The 14293-nt window shown below is 36.7% G+C and overlaps 1 non-coding gene across 1 annotated transcript; it reads right to left on the bottom strand.

The window, feature by feature from the left end:
• Positions 1-3423: 3423 nt before the first annotated feature.
• LOC130964731 (small nucleolar RNA R71) lies at positions 3424-3531 on the bottom strand. The gene has a single exon (XR_009080807.1). It is a non-coding gene; the product is annotated as a small nucleolar RNA R71 (small nucleolar RNA).
• Positions 3532-14293: the final 10762 nt, after the last annotated feature.

Below are 14293 nucleotides of genomic sequence, written 5' to 3'. Positions count from 1 at the left end.
CCTGCACTCAAAGTGGAGTTTCTAGAGCTACAAGAGTCCAAATGGTGCTCTCTCAATTGCGTTGGAAATTAGACATCCAGGGCTTTCTAGCAATATATAATAGTTCATACTTTGCTCGAGTTTAGATGATGCAAACTGGCGTTCAACGCCAGCTCTCTGCCCTATTCTAGAGTTAAACGCCAGAAACAGGTTGCAAAGCAGAGTTAAACGCCAGAAACAGGTTACAAACTGGCGTTTAACTCCAAAGGAGTCTCTAAACATGAAAGCTCAAGGCTCAGTCCAAGCACACACCAAGTGGGCCCAGAAGTGGATTTCTACATCATTTACTTATCTCTGTAAACCCTAGTAACTAGTTTAGTATAAGTAGAACTTTTTACTATTGTACTAGGGGTCTTTTTCCCTATTTTCGAATTCATATGCCATTTGGGGAGGCTGGCCATTCGGCCATGCCTAGACCTTGTTATTATGTATTTTCAACGGTAGAGTTTCTACACACCGTAGATTAAGGTGTGGAGCTCTGCTGTTCCTCATGAATTAATGCAAAGTACTATTGTTTTTCTATTCAATTCAAGCCTATTTCTTCTCTAAGATATTCATTCGCACACAAGAACATGATGAATGTGATGATTATGTGACGTTCATCATCATTCTCACTTATGAATGCGTGCCTGACAAACACTTCCGTTCTACATGTAAACAAGCTTGAATGTGTATCTCTTAGCCTCCTGATCGACGATCAGAGTCTTCGTGGTATAGGCTAGAATTATTGGCGGCCATTCTTGAGATCTGGAAAGTCTAAATCTTGTCTGTGGTATTCTGAGTAGGGTCAGGGAAGGGATGGCTGTGATGAGCTTCAAACTCGCGAGTGATGGGCGTAGTGACAGACGCAAAAGGATTACTGAATCCTATTCCAGTATGATCGAGAACCGACAGATGATTAGCCATGTGGTGACAGCACATTTTGGACCATTTTCACTGAGAGGATGGGAAGTAGCCATTGACAACGGTGATGCCCTACATAAAGCTTGCCATGGAAAGGAGTATGAAGGATTGGATGAAGACAGTAGGAAAGTAGAGGTTTAGGAAGAACAAAAGCATCTCTATACGCTTATCTGAAATTCTCACCAATGAATTACATAAGTATTTATATCCTATTTTATATTTTAATTATCAAAACTCTATAACCATTTGAATCTTCCTGACTGAGATTTACAAGGTAACCATAGCTTGCTTCAAGCCGACAATCTCCGTGGGATCGACCCTTACTCATGTAAGGTTTATTACTTGGACGACCCAGTGCACTTGCTGGTTAGTTGTGCGAAGTTGTGACAAAGAACTAAAATTATGAACGTGTGTATTAAGTTTTTGACGCTGTTACCAAGGAATGTACGATCACGATTTTGCATACCAAGTTTTTGGCGCCGTTGCCGGGGATTGTTTGAGTTTGGACAACTGACGGTTCATCTTGTTGCTCAAATTAGGTAATTTTATTTTAATTTTAAGTTTTTGTTTTTATTCTTTTTATTTTCGAAAAATTTTCAAAAAAAAATTATTCTCTGTTCTTCAAAATTTTTAAGAAAGAATTCTAGAGTTTCTTCATGATCTGTTGAAGCCTGGCTGGCTGTCAAGCCATGTCTAAATTTTTGGACTGATGATTTGCTTTGTTTGATCTTTGCATTTTTATGTTTTGTGTCTTTTCTTATTTTTCATATGCATTTTCAATTTGTTAGTGTCTAAAGTTTGAAAATTTCTAAGTTTGGTGTCTTGCATGTTTTTCTTTTCTTAAAAATGTTCAAAAACATGTTCTTGATGTTCATCTTGACATTCAAAGTGTTCTTGGTGTTCATCTTGACATTTAAAGTGTTCTTGCATGCATCATGTGTTTTGATCTTTGCATTCTCATGTTTTGAGTCTTTTCATTGTTTTTCTCTTTCATCATTTAAAAATTCAAAAATAAAAAATATTTATCTTTCCCTTTTCCTTCTCATAAAATTCGAATATTTGAGTTGACTTTTTCAAAAATTTTTAAAATCTAGTTGTTTCTTATGAGTCAAATCAAATTTTCAATTTAAAAATTCTATCTTTTTCAAATCTTTTTCAAAAATCGATCAAATCTTTTTCATTTTTCTTTCATATTTTCGAGAATTTCAAAATTGATTTTCAAAAATCTTTTTCTTATTTTGTTTCATAATTTTAAAATCTTTACTAATAATTAATGTGATTGATTCAAAAATTTTAAAGTTTGTTACTTGCCTAGTAAGAAAGGTTCAATCTTTAAATTTTAAAATCATATCTTTTTGTTTCTTGTTAGTCAAGTAATCAACTTTAATTTTCAAAATCAAATCTTTTTAAATTTCTTTTTCAAATCTTTTTCAAAATAAATTTCAATCACATCTTTTTCAAAATCAATTTCAAAATCTTTTCTAACTTCTTATCTTTTCAAAATTGATTTTCAAATCTTCTTAATTAATCTTATCTTGTTTGATTCTTATCTTTTTTAAAACTACCTAACTAATTCTCTCTCTAATTTTCGAAAATCACTACCCTTTTTTTTCAAAATTCTTTTCATTAACTAATTATTTTAAATTTTAATTTAATTTCATTTTCCTTTTTAATTTTCAAATTTTAACTTTAATTTTAAATTAAAAACAAAAATATTTTTATTTTATTTTATTTAATTTTCGAATTCTTCCCTCTCTCATCTCCTTCTAATTATTTATTTATCTACTAACACTTCTCTTCTACTAAAAAATTTGAACCCACTATTCTCCTCTGTGTTCGAATTCTTATCTTTTCTTTCTTCTATCCTTCTCTTCTTATACTCATATAAGGAATCTTTATACTGTGACATAGAGGATTCCATATTTTCTTTTCTATTCTCTTCTTTTTCACATGAGCAGGAACAAGGATAAGAACATTCTTGTTGAAGCTGATCCTGAACCTGAAAGGACTCTGAAGAGGAAGCTAAGGGAAGCTAAAGCACAACTCTCTGGAGAAAATCTGACAGAAATTTTCGAAAAAGAAGGAGACATGGCCGAACCCAACAACAATGCAAGAAAGATGCTTGGTGACTTCACTGCACCAAATTCCAACTTACATGGAAAAAGCATCTCAATCTCTGCCATTGGAGCAAACAATTTTGAGCTAAAGCCTCAATTAGTTTCTCTGATGCAACAGAATTGCAAGTTTCATGGACTTCCATAAGAAGATCATTTTCAGTTCTTAACTGAATTCTTGCAGATCTGTGATACTATTAAGACCAATGGGGTTGATCCCGAGGTCTACAGGCTTATGCTTTTCCCATTTGTTGTAAGAGATAGAGCTAGAATATGGTTGGACTCTCAATCTAAAGATAGCCTGAACTCTTGGGATAAGCTGGTCACGGCCTTCTTAGCCAAGTTCTTTCCTCCTCAAAAGCTTAGCAAGCTTAGAGTGGATGTTCAAACCTTCAAACAGAAAGAAGGTGAATCCCTCTATGAAGCTTGGGAGAGATACAAGCAACTGACCAAAAAGTGTCCTTCTGACATGCTTTCAAAATGGACCATCCTGGATATATTCTATGATGGTCTATCTGAACTATCTAAGATGTCATTGGACCATTCTGCAGGTGGATCCATTCACCTAAAGAAAACACCTGCAGAAGCTTAGGAACTCATTGACATGGTTACAAATAACCAGTTCATGTACACTTCTGAAAGGAATCCTGTGAGTAATGGGACGCCTCAGAGGAAGGGAGTTCTTGAAATTGATACTCTGAATGCCATATTGGCTCAGAATAAAATATTGACTCAGCAAGTCAATATGATTTCTCAGAGTCTGAATGGATTGCAAGCTGCATCCAACAGTACTCAAGAGGCATCTTCTGAAGAAGAAGCTTATGATCCTGAGAACCCTGCAATAGCAGAGGTGAATTACATGGGTGAACCCTATGGAAACACCTATAATCCCTCATGGAGAAATCATCCAAATTTCTCATGGAAGGATCAACAAAAGCCTCAACAAGGCTTTAATAATGGTGGAAGAAACAGGTTTAGCAATAGCAAGCCTTTTCCATCATCCACTCAGCAACAGACAGAGAATTCTGAGCAGAATCCATCTAGCTTAGCAAATATAGTCTCTGATCTATCTAAGGCCACTCTAAGTTTCATGAATGAAACAAGGTCCTCCATTAGAAATTTGGAGGCACAAGTGGGCTAGTTGAGTAAAAGGGTCACTGAAATTCCTCCTAGTACTCTCCCAAGCAATACAGAAGAGAATCCCAAAAGAGAGTGCAAGGCCATTACCTTACTTGGTGTGGCCGAACCTAGAGAGGAGGAGAAGGACGTGAATCCTAGTGAGGAAGACCTCCTGGGACGTCCATTGACCTATAAGGAGTTTCCCTTTGAGGAACCAAAGGAATCTGAAGCTCATCTAGAGACCATAGAGATTCCATTCAACCTATTTCTGCCCTTCATGAGCTCTGATGAGTATTCTTCCTCTAAAGAGGATGAAGACATTACTGAAGAGCAAGTTGCTAAATACCTTGGTGTAATCATGAAGCTGAATGCCAAATTATTTGGTAATGAGACTTGGGAAGATGAACCTCCCTTGCTCACCAATGAACTGAATGCATTGGATAGGCAGAAATTACCTCAAAAGAAATAGGGTCTTGGTAAATTCTTAATACCTTGTACCGTAGGCACCATGACCTTTGAGGAGGCTCTATGTGACCTGGGGTCAGGCATTAACCTTATGCCACTCTCTGTAATGGAAAAACTTGGGATCTTTGAGGTACAAGCTGTCAGAATCTCATTAGAGATGGCAGACAACTCACAAAAACAGGCTTATGGATTAGTAGAGGACGTGCAAGTAAAGGTTGAAGGCCTTTACATCCCTGCTGATTTCATAATCCTAGACACTGGGAAGGATGAGGATGAATCCATCATCCTTGGAAGACCCTTCCTAGCCATAGCAAAAGCTGTGATTGATGTGGACAGAGGAGAATTGGTCCTTCAACTAAATGAGGACAACCTTGTGTTTAAAACTCAAGGATCTCCTTCTGTAACCATGGAGAGGAAGCATGAAAAGCTTCTCTCACTGCAGAGTCAACCAAAGCCCCCACAGTCAAACTCTAAGTTTGGTGTTGGGAGGCCACAACTAGACTCTAAGTTTGGTGTTGAACCCCCACATTCAAACTCTAAGTTTGGTGTTGGGAGGTCCCAACAATGCTCTGAATATCTGTGAGGCTCCATGAGAGCTCACTGTCAAGCTATTGACATTAAAGAAGCGCTTGTTAGGAGGCAACCCAATGTTATTTAATTATATCTATTTATTTTTCATTGCTATTTTATGTTTTCTTTAGGTTGATGATCATGTGAAGTCACAAAAGTTACTGGAAAATCAAAAACAGAATGAAAAATAGCATTAAAAATAGCACACCCTGGAGGAAAAACATTCTGGCATTTAAACGCCAGAAACAAGCATCTGTCTGGCGTTTAATGCCAGAAACAAGCACCAAGCTGGCTTTTAACGCCAGAAACAAGCATCAACCTGGCGTTAAACGCCAGAAACAGGCTACATTTGGGCATTTAACGCTAAAAACAGGCAGCAGTCTGGCGTTAAACGCCAGTATTGCATACAAAGGGCGTTTTGCACGCCTAATTGGAGCAGGGATGCTAAGTCCTTGACCCCTCAGGATCTGTGGACCCCACAGGATCCCTACCTCTCTTACACATTTTCATAACACTCTTCCCCACCTACCCTTCCCTAATCACCTCCATACCTCTTCCCTAAATACCCTTAACCACTCACATCCATCCACCCTTCCCCATAAACCCCACCTACCTACAATATTCAAATTCATTTCCCACCCAAACCCAACTCCATGACCGAACCCTAAACCTCCCCCACTCCTATATAAACTCCTCATTCCTTCTTCATGTTCACACAACACAACCCTTTCTTCTTCCCCTTGGCCGAATACACACCTCTCTCCCTCTCCTCCATTTTTCTTCTTCTTCTCCTTCTTTCTTTCTTCTTTTGCTCGAGGACGAGCAAACATTTTAAGTTTGGTGTGGTAAAAGCATTGCTTTTTATTTTTCCATAACCATTAATGGCACCTAAGGCCAGAGAAACCTCAAGAAAGAGGAAAGGAAAGGCAATTGCTTCCACCTTTGAGTCATGGAAGATGGAGAAATTCATCTCAAAGGTCCATCAAGACCACTTCTATGAAGTTGTGGCCAAGAAGAAAGTGATCCCTGAGATTTCTTTCAAGCTAAAAAAGAATGAGTATCCGAAGATCCGACATGAGATCCGAAGAAGAGGTTGGGAAGTTCTCACCAACCCCATTCAACAAGTCGGGATCTTAATGGTTCAAGAGTTCTATGCAAACGCATGGATCACTAGGAACCATGATCAAAGTGTGAACCCGAATTCAAAGAATTGGCTTGCAATGGTTCGGGGAAAATACTTAGATTTCAGTCCGGAAAATGTAAGGTTGGCGTTCAACTTGCCAATGATGCAAGAAAACACATGCCCCTACACTAGAAGGGTCAACTTTGATCAAAGGTTGGACCAAGTTCTCATGGACATATGTGTGGAAGGAGCTCAATGAAAAGTTGACTCAAGAGGCAAGCCGGTTCAATTGAGAAGACCGGACCTTAAGCCTGTAGCTAGCGGATGGTTGGAGTTTATTCAATGCACAATTATTCCTACTAGCGACCGGTCTGAAGTTACTGTAGATCGGGCCATCATGATCCACAGTATCATGATTGGGGAGAAAGTGGAAGTTCATGAGATTATACCTCAAGAACTCTACAAGGTGGCTGACAAGTCTTCCACTTTGGCAAGGTTAGCCTTTCCTCACCTCATTTGCCACCTCTGCAATTCGGCTGGAATTGACATAGAGGGAGATATCCTCATTGATGAGGACAAGCCCATCACTAAGAAAAGGATGGAGCAAACAAGAGATCATGGACCTCAACAAGAGCATGAGGAAATTCCTCACCATGAAATCCCTGAGATGCCTCAAGGGATGCACTTCCCTCCACAGAACTATTGGGAGCAAATCAACACTTCCCTAGGAGAATTAAGCTCCAACATGGGACAACTAAGGATGGAGCACCAAGAGCACTCCATCATCCTCCATGAGATTAGAGAAGATCAAAGAGCTATGAGGGAGGAGCAACAAAGACAAGGAAGAGACATAGAGGAGCTCAAGAGCACCATTGGTTCTTCAAGAAGAGGAAGACGCCACCCTCACTAAGGTGGACCCGTTCCTTAATCTCCTTGTTCTTATTTTCCTATTTTTCATTTACTATGCTTTATGTTTTATTTATGTTTGTGTCTTTACTATATGATCATTAGTGTCTAAGTGTCTATGTCTTAAAGCTATGAATGTCCTATGAATCCATCACCTCTCTTAAATGAAAACTGTTCTAAAAACAAAAGAACAAGAAGTACATGGTTTCGAATTCATCCTTGAAATTAGTTTAATTATTTTGATGTGGTGACAATACTTTTTGTTTTCTGAATGAATGCTTGAACAGTGCATATGTCTTTTGATATTGTTGTTTATGAATTTTAAATATGTTGGCTCTTGAAGAATGATGAAAAAGGAGAAATGTTATTTGATAATATGAAAAATCATAAAATTGATTCTTGAAGCAAGAAAAAGTAGTGAATACAAAAGCTTGCGGAAAAAAAAAAGAGAAAAGAAAAATGGCGAAAAAAAAGAAAGAAAAAGAAAAAGCAAGCAGAAAAAGCCAAAAGCTCTTTAAACCAAAAGGCAAGAGCAAAAAGCCAACAGCCCTTAAAACCAAAAGGCAAGGGTAATAAAAAGGATCCAAGGCTTTGAGCATCAGTGGATAGGAGGGCCTAAAGGAATAAAAATCATGGCCTAAGCGGCTAAACCAAGCTGTCCCTAACCATGTGCTTGTGGCGTGAAGGTGTCAAGTAAAAACTTGAGACTGAGCGGTTAAAGTCAAGGTCCAAAGCAAAAAGAATAGTGTGCTTAAGAACCCTGGACACCTCTAATTGGGGACTCTAGCAAAGCTGAGTCACAATCTGAAAAGGTTCACCCAATTATGTGTCTGTGGCATTTATGTATCCGATGGTAATACTGGAAAACAAAGTGCTTAGGGCCACGGTCAAGACTCATAAAGTAGCAGTGTTCAAGAATCAACATACTGAACTAGGAGAATCAATAACACTATCTAAATTCTAAGTTCCTATAGATACCAATCATTCTGAACTTCAATGGATAAAGTGAGATGCCAAAACTGTTCAGAGGCAAAAAGCTACTAGTCCCGCTCATCTAATTGGAGCTAAGTTTCATTGATATTTTGGAATTTATAGTATATTCTCTTCTTTTTATCCTATTTGATTTTCATTTGCTTGGGGATGATAAACCTCGTTTTGACGGTTTGTCTTGTATTGATTTTAGGGGATTTTATAACCTTTTACCCACATTTATCCATTGAAATAGCATGGTTTTATAACTTCTCCTTTAATTGTGCTTAAAAGTGAAAACATGCTTTTTAGGTCTTAAAATAGCTAAATCTAATTCTCCTTGATTCAATTAGATGCCTTGATATGTTTTTTAATTGATTTAAGGTTTAGGAGGCAAAGATTGGACCAAGGGAATGAAGAAAGAAAGCATGAAAAGTTGGAGAACTCATGAAGAAATGAAAGAACCGGAAAGCTGTCAAGCCGACCTCTTCGCACTTAAACGACCATAACTTGAGCTACAGAGGTCCAAACGATGCGGTTCCAATTGGGTTAGAAAGCTAATATCCGGGGCTTCGAAACAATATAAGATTTGCCATGGTTGCTACACGTATGGTGGCGCGCACGCGCAAAGTACGCGCACGCGCCGTTGCTGCCACCTGGTTCACTTAAAGCAAAACGTGGCCAGCGATTTTAGAAGCCTTGTGGGCCCAATCCAACTCATTTCTGATGCTATTTAACCCAAGGAGTGAAGAGGAATCAACATACTTTTCATACTTTAGATACTTTTGATCATTAGCTTAGTTTTAGGAGTTAGAGTTAGTTTTAGAGAGAGAAGCTCTCACTTCTCTCTAGGATTAGGAATTAGGGTTAGATTAGGATCTCATAATTCTAGGTTTAATTCAAGTCTCCTTCTACTTCTACCTTCAAGTGGTGATTGCTACACTTTGGTTCTTCTTTCTATCCCTATCCTCTTGTTGTAATTTCTCTTATTTTGTTTCTAGGTTTTGTAATTGAGATATTCTTGTTCTTTTGTTTTCATTTAATAATGCAATTTGAGATAATTCATGTGATTGTGATGTTGTTGATTGTTGTTTTGTTAATTCTTTGTAATTGTTGGTTGTTGATTCCTTTTATTCTTACAAATAAAAATGCTTTCTTTCATTACCCTCCAAGTGTTTGATGAAATGCTTGAGAGGATGTTAGAGTAGGATTTTATGTTCTTGGCTTGAGAAGGTAACTTAGGATTTCTTGAGTCACTAGTGTCCAATTGATTGCTAGTTGATAGCCATTAACTCTAGCCTTCATTAATCCAATTAGTGGAAAGCTAGGACTTATGGACTAGGATTGATATAACTCACTTGACTTTCCTTTGTTAATTGATTTAAGGATGACTAAGTGGGATTAATCCTTGCAACTACCATACTTGTGGCTAGTGATAATGATGAAGACCCTTGACAACCAAATCTTGCCAAGACCATTTTGTTAATAAAGTTTTCTTACCATTTACTATTCATGTTTCTCCTCTAAAACCCCAAATATAACTCACAACCAATAACAAAACACTTTATTGTAAATCCTAGGGAGAACGACCCGAGGTTTAAATACTTCGGTTTATAGATTTTAGGGGTTTGTACTTGTGACAAACAAATTTTTGTATGAGAGGATTATTGTTGGTTTAGAGACTATACTTCGACGAGATTTCATTTGTAAAATTCTAAACCGTCAAAAATCCAATCATCAGGGGACAAGCAACAATTTAAGGTTGGTGTTGTGATGAGCGGATAATTTATACGCTTTTTGGCATTATTTTTACATAGTTTTTAGTATGATTTAGTTAGTTTTTAGTATATTTTTATTAGTTTTTAAATAAAATTCACATTTATGGACTTTACTATGAGTTTGTGTATTTTTCTGTGATTTCAAGTAATTTCTGGCTGAAATTGAGGGACTTGAGCAAAAATCAGATTCAGAGGCTGAAGAAGGACTGCAGATGCTGTTGGATGCTAACCTCCCTGCACTTATAGTGGATTTTCTAGAGCTACAGAAGTTCAAATGGCACGCTCTCAATTGCGTTGAAAAGTAGACATCCAGGGCTTTCCAGCAATATATAATACTCCATACTTTGCCCGAGTTTAGATGACGCAAACTGGCGTTCAACGCCAGCTCTCTGCCCTATTCTGGAGTTAAACGCCAGAAACAGGTTGCAAAGCAGAGATAAACGCCAGAAACAGGTTACAAACTGGCGTTTAACTCCAAAAGGAGTCTCTACACATGAAAGCTCAAGGCTCAGCCCAAGCACACACCAATTGGGCTTGGAAGTGGATTTCTACATCATTTACTTATCTCTGTAAACCCTAGTAACTAGTTTAGTATAAGTAGAACTTTTTACTATTGTACTAGGGGTCTTTTTCCCTATTTTCGAATTCATATGCCATTTGGGGAGGCTGGCCATTCGGCCATGCCTAGACCTTGTTCTTATGTATTTTCAACGGTAGAGTTTCTACACACCATAGATTAAGGTGTGGAGCTCTGCTGTTCCTCATGAATTAATGCAAAGTACTATTGTTTTTCTATTTAATTCAAGCCTATTTCTTCTCTAAGATATTCATTCGCACACAAGAACATGATGAATGTGATGATTATGTGACGCTCATCATCATTCTCACTTATGAACACATGCCTGACAAACACTTCCGTTCTACATGTAAACAAGCTTGAATGTGTATCTCTTCGCCTCCTAATCGACGATCAGAGTCTTCGTGGTATAGGCTAGAATTATTGGCGGCCATTCTTGAGATCCAAAAAGTCTAAACCTTGTCTGTGGTATTCCGAGTAGGGTCTGGGAAGGGATGGCTGTGACGAGCTTCAAACTCACGAGTGCTGGGCGTAGTGACAGACACAAAAGAAATACTGAATCCTATTCCAGTATGATCGAGAACCGACAGATGATTAGCCGTGCGTTGACAGTACATTTTGGACCATTTTCACTGAGAGGACGGGAAGTAGCTATTGACAACGGTGATGCCCTACATAAAGCTTGCTATGGAAAGGAGTATGAAGGATTGGATGAAGACAGTAGGAAAGTAGAGGTTCAAGAGGAACAAAAGCATCTCTATACGCTTATCTGAAATTCTCACCAATGAATTATATAAGTATTTCTATCCTATTTTATATTTTAATTATATTTTAATTATCAAAACTCTATAACCATTTGAATCTGCCTGATTGAGATTTACAAGGTGACCATAGCTTGCTTCAAGCCGACAATCTCCGTGGGATCGACCCTTACTCACGTAATGTTTATTACTTGGACGACCTAGTGCACTTGCTGGTTAGTTGTGCGAAGTTGTGACAAAGAACTAAAATTATGAACGTGCGTATTAAGTTTTTGACGCCGTTACCAAGGAATGAACGATCACGATTTTGCATACCAGAAACCCTCCCCACATATTTTGAAAAATTTTAACTTTCAGCGGTTCGGTCGGACCAGTATTATCGAGTTTGACCGGTTTTCACCGATTCACTCCAGGTTTGACCGGTTCGTACCGGTTCTCAACTTTGTTCGGTTCAATTAGCGGATTGGACCGATTTAGGGTCCAGTTCACCAATTTTCCGGTCGAACTGGCCAGTTCAGTCCGGTTTTAACAACACTGGTTTTTTTTTGCTGGACTGAACTACAAAACCTTCTAGTTTTGGCTGGATTGATTCGATCGACCGGTTTGATCTGACTTTCAGAACCAAGTATCCAAGTTCTTGAAGGAGAGAGTTACTTAGAGCATTTTTAAGGCATTATTTTAATTTTATTTTATTTTGGATTTTATAAAATACCATCTAACATATTTATTTGACCATAAAACTTAATTTAAAATTTAATGTGAAATTTCTCACTTCAATATTTAGTCTCATTTTAATTTATATTTAAATTATTTCAAATAAATTTAATTAAATTTTGAAAATTTAACTAAAATAAAAAATATAGAATTACAAAATTAATAATTTTATGGACGTGAAAATTGAAAATTTTATGTATTTAGATTGAGAGAATAATTAAAATTTTGTAAATAATTGAGAAAAAAACCTATGTTAAATTGATTTGAATCTATTTTTCTATCAAATTGATAATAAAATAACAAAAAATAGAATAATAAAATGCAAGAGTATAACATTTAATTTATTTGAGTATATTTTAATTAGATTTTTGTTACAACGTTATAATAACAATATTATAATAATAACGTTACAATGTTCATTTAATTGTACACAAGTGGTAAAATTTCACTAATTTTTTATTAAAATAACATGATATCTAATACTAATATCATTTCAAATATGATATCCAATATAAGTTTTAATTTTAAATTATTTCAGTTACTATTAACTCACAATGAAATAGAAAAGAAGGGTAAAAAAACAAATGATGAGGAACATGATATTCTTTTGTTTGGATCTTTAATAGCTTTTATGATTAGAAGAATGACAATGTATGAGGTTTTTTTCTCTCTCCTTAATTCTCCTAAGGATAAACTACTAAAATGGTACTCGAAAGATTGTTAAACGTGAAAGACAAAATAGTAAAAGCACCGAAATAACTCCCGAAAGATTTTAAAATTTGACAAAAATACCCAAACACAAAAGCATGACGTCATGATGAATGAAAAATATTAATATATCAATAGAAAAAGTTTCGGTGATGGGACAGAGAGCTCCAATAGCGTTTCCTCATTTTCTTCTTATCCAAAACCATTCTCATAACCGTTCATTCATCATCAACCATGAGAGCTTCAACGACTTTCATCCTTTTCTTCCAATGCAAAATCCTTTCCGTATCTTTGCAAGACTGTCTTGCTCAATGGAATCCATTATTGCTTGCTCCTTCAAGAAAAGGTCTTCCATGAGATTGGTGAATCCTTATTGTTGTAGTTAGTGAAAGTGGAACTGGCGCCATTGTTGTTGTTGTTGTTCTTGTAGATGTAGTTTTTTTTTGCGGATTTTGTAGTTGAAGAAGATGAATCAGTGGTGTTTGGGTTAGACTTGAAGGTACAATTCGAGAAAAGAGTTCTTGAAGAGAAGGGCATACCATCTTTTGTATAAGGTGTAAAAGAAAGGATGGGGATGGTGATGGTGATGATAAAAACCTTCCATGATTGTTTGATAAGGAAGGTAATAAGGAAAAAAAAAAGTAAAGGACGGGATTTCGAAAAATTAGGATTTAGGGTTCTATCACTCAACACTTTCGGTAGTCAAGTCAATATTTTCTATTCAATGTGATATCATGCTTTTATGTTGGGTGTTTTTGTCAAATTCTAAAATCTTTTTGGGGTTATTTTATCTTTTTGCATCTTTCAAGTTTCTTTTTGTCAAGCTAAAATTTTTTGGGTATTATTTTAGTAGTTTATTCGTAAAAAAATACTAATTTTGGATGACAGGTAATATTTAACAGAACATTGTTCCACCAATCCACCTTGAACATGCCATTTCTTCTTCTAAAAGTTCTTCCAAACATGATTCACCTAGTCATTCCATTCTATGCTACTTTTTTTAATACTCCCAAACATAGGCTAAAGTTATGACTACATTCTAGTAAAAACTATGTTTTAAGATACTGTTTTAAAGAAATACTTGAAGTGGGCCTAAACGTGAGGTTCAGACTCCTTTGAGTTAAAACCTCTTATTTGTTCACTAGAGAGGAGGAATCTCTCAAATTTCTTGTATGAATAATGGTAGGGAGTACATGCTAGGGACTCTAATATTTAAATTAGCAAGAGTTCATGCAAGTTTAAGTGAATTGAGATCAAGAAATACTTGAGTTGAACAGGATATTTATAAAGTGTGATGACTTGGTCACCACTTTATTTATGGATAGTGGACAATTTTCTTTTCTTGTATCTTGGGAGGTTATTCCAAGTTGTGAAGACTGATGGGTAATGATATGCAAATAGTGTCTGAAGTAGCGGGATGACCAAGCTTTGCTTACAGCGCAAATAGGTTTGAGCATGGGTTATAAACCACGTTTCTCAACACAAGTCGGGTTGGTGGATTCATAGTCTTGTTGTATTGGACCTGCAAGCTTATTGGGATTCTTTAG

The sequence above is a fragment of the Arachis stenosperma genome, chromosome 2 (assembly GCF_014773155.1).
Source record: "Arachis stenosperma cultivar V10309 chromosome 2, arast.V10309.gnm1.PFL2, whole genome shotgun sequence".
NCBI lineage: Eukaryota > Viridiplantae > Streptophyta > Magnoliopsida > Fabales > Fabaceae > Arachis > Arachis stenosperma.
This window is presented reverse-complemented; position numbering and strand designations above follow the sequence as displayed.